General features: G+C 35.0%; 1 non-coding gene across 1 annotated transcript; it reads right to left on the bottom strand.

The window, feature by feature from the left end:
* Positions 1–4507: 4507 nt before the first annotated feature.
* LOC140431812 (U1 spliceosomal RNA) lies at positions 4508–4670 on the bottom strand. The gene has a single exon (XR_011949727.1). It is a non-coding gene; the product is annotated as a U1 spliceosomal RNA (small nuclear RNA).
* Between the last annotated feature and the right edge of the window lie 2184 nt (positions 4671–6854).

Raw genomic sequence — 6854 nt, 5'->3', positions numbered from 1 at the left:
TTACAAGTTGCACTTTTTCTTGGACGGTACACAATTACGATCTCTGGTGATTTTGTTTATTTCCTTGTTTGATTTTCTCTCCAGTATTTATTTTATTTTCGCTCACTACTTTTTATTTTATTTGACTTCACTTTTATTTTGTTTCTTTCATCATCTTATGATCTCTAGCAGTATGGGATTAGGGTGGTTTTCCAGTTCTACTAATTTTGTCCTAGCTCTATCCTTCATTATTTCCGTCACCCTGACCTGCTGTAGTTCCCCGAATATAAAGCGTACGAACATATCTTGGGACGTTGACGGCATCTCTTAGGCAGCTGTTGTGAACTGCTGGAATCCTCTTCTTTGTGGTGTTACAGGTGTGTCCCCATGCGAGAGATGCATATGTATGTATCGGTACAATGATACTGTTTATTAATATCATTTTAGTTTTAGTCCTCAGTTTGCTTTTTCTATCTGTGAGTCCTCTAATGGATGCTTTAGCCATGTTGGCTTTTTGCACTGTGGCGTCTACGTAATGTTTGAATTTTAGTGCTTTATCTATGATGACTACCAGGTATTTTGCCTCGCTTTTCCACTCGATGGACTTGTTCTTTACATTAAGTTTTCCTCTGGCTGCTGAAATCTCTTTTTGAATAGCACGGCTTGCGTTTTGTCGGAGTTTATGACGATTTTCCATCTGATACTCCATTCCTCGATTTCGTCCAAGTCGGTTTGCAGGTTGTTAACTGTTATGTCTAAATTTCGATGCTCGGCCGCTATTGCAGTGTTGTCGGCATAAAGACTTAATAGGGTTTTTTATAACGAGGATGGAATAAAGGATTTTTGATATGAATAAAATTATCAATCTAGTGATCTTGAATGGATGTAGGTTTTGCTTTATTTTTGATTGTTACCATTTACCATCATTTACTCTAACTAGTTGTTTCCTATTTCTCAAGTAAGATTGGAACCAATTGAAAGAAATACTACTGAATTCTGTACAAAATTTAGTTTTTTTATCAAAATGTGATTTACACAATCAAAAGCTTTGACATAGTCACAAAAACAGTGGCAGTCTAAAGATTATTGTTTAGTGCTTGATAGACTAGTGTTTCATGTAGTACAGAAAACATAGCATCACTGGTATATTTATTAAATAAAAAGCCGAACTGAGTTTGTGATAAAATGTTTTCAACGAGAAAGGAAGTCGGGCTTTTATAAATCTCTCAATAATTTTGGATAGGACCGGTAGTAAGACAATAGGTCTATAGTTGCGGACATTAGATTTTTCACCACCCTTATGAAGAAGAATAATAATGACTGTCTTTAGGCACTCTGGAAATATACCTTTTTCAAAGGAATCGTTGACCAGGACTTCCAACACATTATTTGGGAGATATGAAAATTTTTATGGATAGTCCATGAGTACTACAGGAAAATTTGCTTTTGATACTACCGATTGTTTGGATCGGTCCAGATTTATCAACTGGTCTTATAAAGAATGAATTCGAGACCTTTTTTGAATTGGGGAGATAGGAAATAAGATCTTGTTGTGGCAAAATAGCTTATGTTATATTTTTACTCACATTAACGAAATATTCATTTAGATTTTTAGGGTTTGAAAAAAAAAATGTTTGAGCTGTTAGTTTTATTTTGAAGATCGTTTATTATGGACCAATTTTCCCTTGCAACATTTTTAGAGCTTCCCAGACGATTCTCATAGTACATTTTTTTAGCTGTTTTGATAAGTTTTAAGTAGGTTCCTCTGTACTTGGAGATATATTCAGTGATAAAGACATTGACAGTAAATTTCTTGATGTGTAGTAGTGAACCCATATTCTCGCAGTGGGGCACCCACTAGGGGGGGTATTGGGGGGTTAACCCCCCCCCCCCTCCTAGGACCCTATTCCGACACTGTTACTCACACATTTTAAGGACTCAAAATGAAGGTAACATCATAAAAAAAATTTTGGTGACCAACCAAAACCCCCCACAGAGGCAAATTCTAGGTGCGCTATTGTATTCTTGGCTGATATGCGAATACCTTTGGTAGTCCAGGTATTGTGATGTTTTGACTTAATTGTAATTAAAGGAAATGCCTTATTGAAAATACAGACAAGTTTATCTAAAAAATCACTGAAATTATGATCCATGTCCACAGAGGGAAAGTGCCACCCAGAAGTCAAACACAAATTTTGGAATTTACGAAAGTTCTGAGCGAAAAAAAATCCTACCTAAACGTTGGGTTTTCGAGGATTGTTTGTTAAGGGTGTTAAAGTTGGTATATACTGCTTCATGATCAGAGAGTCCTGCATTAATAATTGTAGAACGTACATCAAGGGGTGAGAAATCTGAGGCAATATTATTAATTATGGTAGATGTTGTTTTAGTAATTCTTGTAGGAGTGTGAAACCATACGATTCGAATATATTGACCAAGGATAATTGGGTAGCACAAGCAACAGCGTAATTAATATTCAAGTCACCGCATAGAATCTTTCTGCTTTGGGCAGGTCGTCTAACAAATTTAACAGGTTCTGAAAAATAGTTCCGTGGAAGTATCAGGTGATCTATAAATGTAAAGAATGTATAGATTAAGATTATTGTTATAAACCAATAAAAACTCAAAAAAGGATTCATTCAATAGAAAGTCATATTTTGTTATAGGAGAGAAATAATTATTTGTAGAAAGAATTAGGGTACCACCATAAGCTGAACTTGGACGATCATATCTAGCAAGTGTGGTATATTTTTCTAAAGAAAAAGGCTCGTTAACTTTAAGCCAGTGCTCGGTAACCGCAACTATCGGGAGGAATCCTAATTCCTCTAGAAACAAAAATAATTCATCTTTTATATCTTATAGAACTAATATTAATCACAACCATGCTAGAGTTGTCATCACTATAATAATTTGAGGTTTCTAGTCTCACAGAACACGTCATATTATTTAAAAATTTTGTAATTCAGTAAAACATACTGAAGCAGGTTGGTCGTGTACAAAAACAAGATGAAGTTTAATGGTTTTCTAGATATCCGGTTTACTTAATCTTGTTAGAAGATATCGACTGTTCGAGTTATTGGTTAATTTAACTCTTGGTGGCGTCTAAGGATCCAAATTTATCGCTGGTTCTAAAGTATCCTTCTTAATGAAGTTAATGAGAATGGAAAACATTCTTAGATTTGCAAATTTCGATGGCCTGCTTGTCTGTGACTATTTTTTATTTTCCACTTCACTTTTGTTGTTGCTTAAAATGGTAATTGGATTTTCCAAGCTAACGGGGCTTCTAATGTTCCTCGGACCCATATTTGACTCAGATGAAGGCGTTGGTTCGGAATATGAAGATTCTGTAGACTATTTAATGTTTACACCAGGTGTTCAAATTTCCTTATTAAATAATAAGTCAATGGAGGTTTTAGATTTTATGCCTATTTTGAATGAGGAACCACTCGCTGTGTCGGCATAACATCTAATATATTCCTTGATACCTAGCTTCTCTTTAATAAAGTGAACAACTTGTATAGGGTTGTAAATTGGGGTTAAGTTAGTAATAACTACATAATGGCATTTATCTTCTGTAATTTTTGGCTTTTTCTCTGTTGATTCGAAATGTTGAGGGACTTCAGTTTGGGTACCTGAGGTGACATAAAATGTATTTTTCTTCAATGCTTCTTTTTTCGTTTGTATAGTAGATAATTTGTTGGTAAGATTACCCATTTGATTAGATATTTCACTGATGTTTGAAGAGAGCCTTTCTATCCCCATCTTAATCTCAGTTGAATTTGAGTCTTGGATTTGAACCTTGATAGTGTTATCAGAACAGCCGAAAAAAACTGACGATATATTTAAAATATCTTGTTCCATCTGTCTTATAGATTTGAAAACATTGTCAGGATTTAGCAGGTTATTTATTTTATGGATCTCGCCAATTTTTGTAAGATAGTCCAATTTGCCCTCATTTTTGGTTAATAACTCGTATGTCTCAATGAAAACAGGCAAATTATCCGTTAGTTTTTTAGTTACTTAAATTACGGCTTCAAAGTTCTCTAAGGTATTTGATTTATTGATAAATTGGTAATTTTTCATTTGAGAAGTGAATTTTTCCGTTATTAATTTTGTATGCTGTGATTTCGTAGATAAGAGGAAGGGAAGGGAAAGGAATATGTAAAGATCGACATACATGCACCCAATTTTACACCAGGCCAGGGCGATTATCATATTTACAAGATTGTGTTACACAGATGTGATTTTTTAATAATTATAAATGACTGAAACATAACCGTTACTCCCTGCTGCAGTCTATATTGCAAGGTAAAGTCAAAGGTAAGCGAGGACCCGGTAGAAGGAGAATATCATGGCTGCGGAATTTAAGAACATGGTTTAAGAAAACCTCAACGGAGCTGTTTCGACGTTTCGAGCCGCAGCGAGCAAGGTCAGGATTGCCAATATGATTTCCAACATCCGAAACGGATAGGAACCAGAAGAAGAAGAAACATAATTAATTAAATAAATTGTGTTTTGATTATATTACACCGGGACAGCGCGTACGCAGTCCCGACTACCAAAAATTACACGCCCGAGTTATCCGCATTAGGGATAATCGCAGGATTCAGCCCAATCGTAGTGCAATGAATAGGCCTCGTCCTGGGGGAACCGCCTTAATGATCACGGTAGCCCCTACGCCAGGTAAGTATGCCAAACACAATATCACTTTTCACCATCTAAAACCAAGTTACGACTGTCATGATAGACTGTAACTAGCTCCACCTAGGGTAATATTTTGAAAACTATACAATCGATTTTTTTTATTTTGAACCAATGGGTGTTATCATAAGTCATTGGACAAGTAAGCAGTAAAAGAATATTTCAATCAACGGTAAAAGCTAACGTTACTGTAAGTTGTTGAACACAATATATACTTTCCATACATTATTAATTTAATATAAAAGTTGTACCATTTTCACATATAGATGGCGGTACTCACAGCAATATTATCATTAATAATTTGGACATAGGCCAACTTTTTGTCAAATTGTACAATTGTATAGATTCCACACACATTTTGCATATTTTTCGTTATCGAGCTATTTTGGCTCAATTTATAGATTTTCGGTTATCAGGAGATCATAATATTCGAGGAAGTGCAAAAAATTTGCCTTGGTTTTTGGACGTTCACTTGGAGTGGCTTATCTTCTAAATTATAAATGTATTGTAAATATTGTACCTATTGTAATGAATTATTAAATTACACCTAATGATTCTTTGATTTATTGATTAAATAAATTAATACTGTTTTGTATATTCTTGTTTTTACATTATTGCTTAATATTCTGTCAACATGTCTTATGTTTTATTGTTATACTGCATACAAACTTTTAAATACATAGCTAATGATATTAACTAAAGTAGCATTGTTCTAAAAATCAAAATCCACTCCTGCTCTTCCGAGAAATCTTGCAGCGGACTTTTTAATGTTAATACTAACATTCTTAATTGTACTCTTTTCTTCTTGACCATCTTCCTCGTCAGCGGTCAAATGAGTTAATTTACCATCAAGCAATACTCTAGTTATGTAAGTCTGTCTTGAAGTCACCAAAGGTATCGGCTGTTTGGAAAATAACTTTGGAGGCCGGATTTCGTACCTAAAAGAATTTATTTTATCGCTGACAATGATTCATGAATATCAAAGATTATCGTTCACGTTTTCGCTACAGATATAAATATGTAAACATAGCAACAAAAAACATGCTGTGATAGCACAAAACGTGTAAGTGTGCCATACAAAAAAAGTATATTTGGTAAACTTACACGGATTTCAGATTAAGTAAAGAATCACGGATTTAACTGACCAACTAAAAACAATATTTAGATTGGTGGTGGGTAGCGGCAATTAACGACTTAAATTCTAGCAAATAGACAAATTTAAACTTCAAAACTACGAAATTGGTGACACTCAACACAAAAAACGTTAATTATCGTTAAATTTATTTAAAATATAAAAATAGTTCTACTTCAAGAAACGATTACAATCGCATTTAGCCCACAACAATGCCCTCATTACGAACGCTAGTGGAATAAAATTTGTTATTTTCCAGTTAAATTTATTGTTTTGAATTGTTCCTGCTGTCCTTGCTATTGTTTTACTGAAAATTCTAAGACGTGTTTTAAATGTAGATTTGTAACCGATATAAAAACTTTATTGCGGAAAAACAATGGTAGTTCTTTAAAATATGTAGTGTCTATCTATTGTGCGATGCTTTAGAAATTAGCGAATCAAAATTAAGATCTGCAATAAAAAATGAGAAGAGTGAACTGCCGAAAACGATTACCGCAAAATTCACCCGTCACTCAAACGAACGATATGTGGGAAAGACGAAAATTTTAAATTCGTAATACCATATATCAAATGCGTAAAATTAAGGAACCGTGAAGAGTTGTCTGCCTCCCATCGAACGCGTCCCCAGGTGGTGGATAGGGGAACGCCCTAACCAGTCCTAGGACCAGTGGGTAGCTGAAAAATAAAAATACCAACCGCGAACCAAAACAGACTAAGGTATGGCAACCCTGACAGAAGGGTCCCTGGCCCTCCAGGTTGGGGTTGGAGGCCGACAACCTCGTCCTGTAAAAAAGCATATGTTACGGAACCTCAGAAACCATTAGCTGGACGGAAAAATGGAATTGAGATTAGGAACATGGAATACCCGAACCCTGTACCGAACTGGAGCACTCAAATCTTTAGTGAACATAGTGAACAACATAGTGAACACGTACAAAGTAGATGTTTTAGCACTGCAGTAAATGCGGTGGACGGGAACTGGCACTCTTGACAAGAGAAACCATTCCATATATTATAGCTGCAATGAAAGCCAACACATGGA

The sequence above is a fragment of the Diabrotica undecimpunctata genome, unplaced genomic scaffold, assembly GCF_040954645.1.
Source record: "Diabrotica undecimpunctata isolate CICGRU unplaced genomic scaffold, icDiaUnde3 ctg00001035.1, whole genome shotgun sequence".
Classification (NCBI taxonomy): Eukaryota; Metazoa; Arthropoda; class Insecta; order Coleoptera; family Chrysomelidae; genus Diabrotica; species Diabrotica undecimpunctata.
The sequence above is the reverse complement of the archived record's forward strand: the minus strand, read 5'-3'. Positions and strand labels throughout refer to the sequence as shown.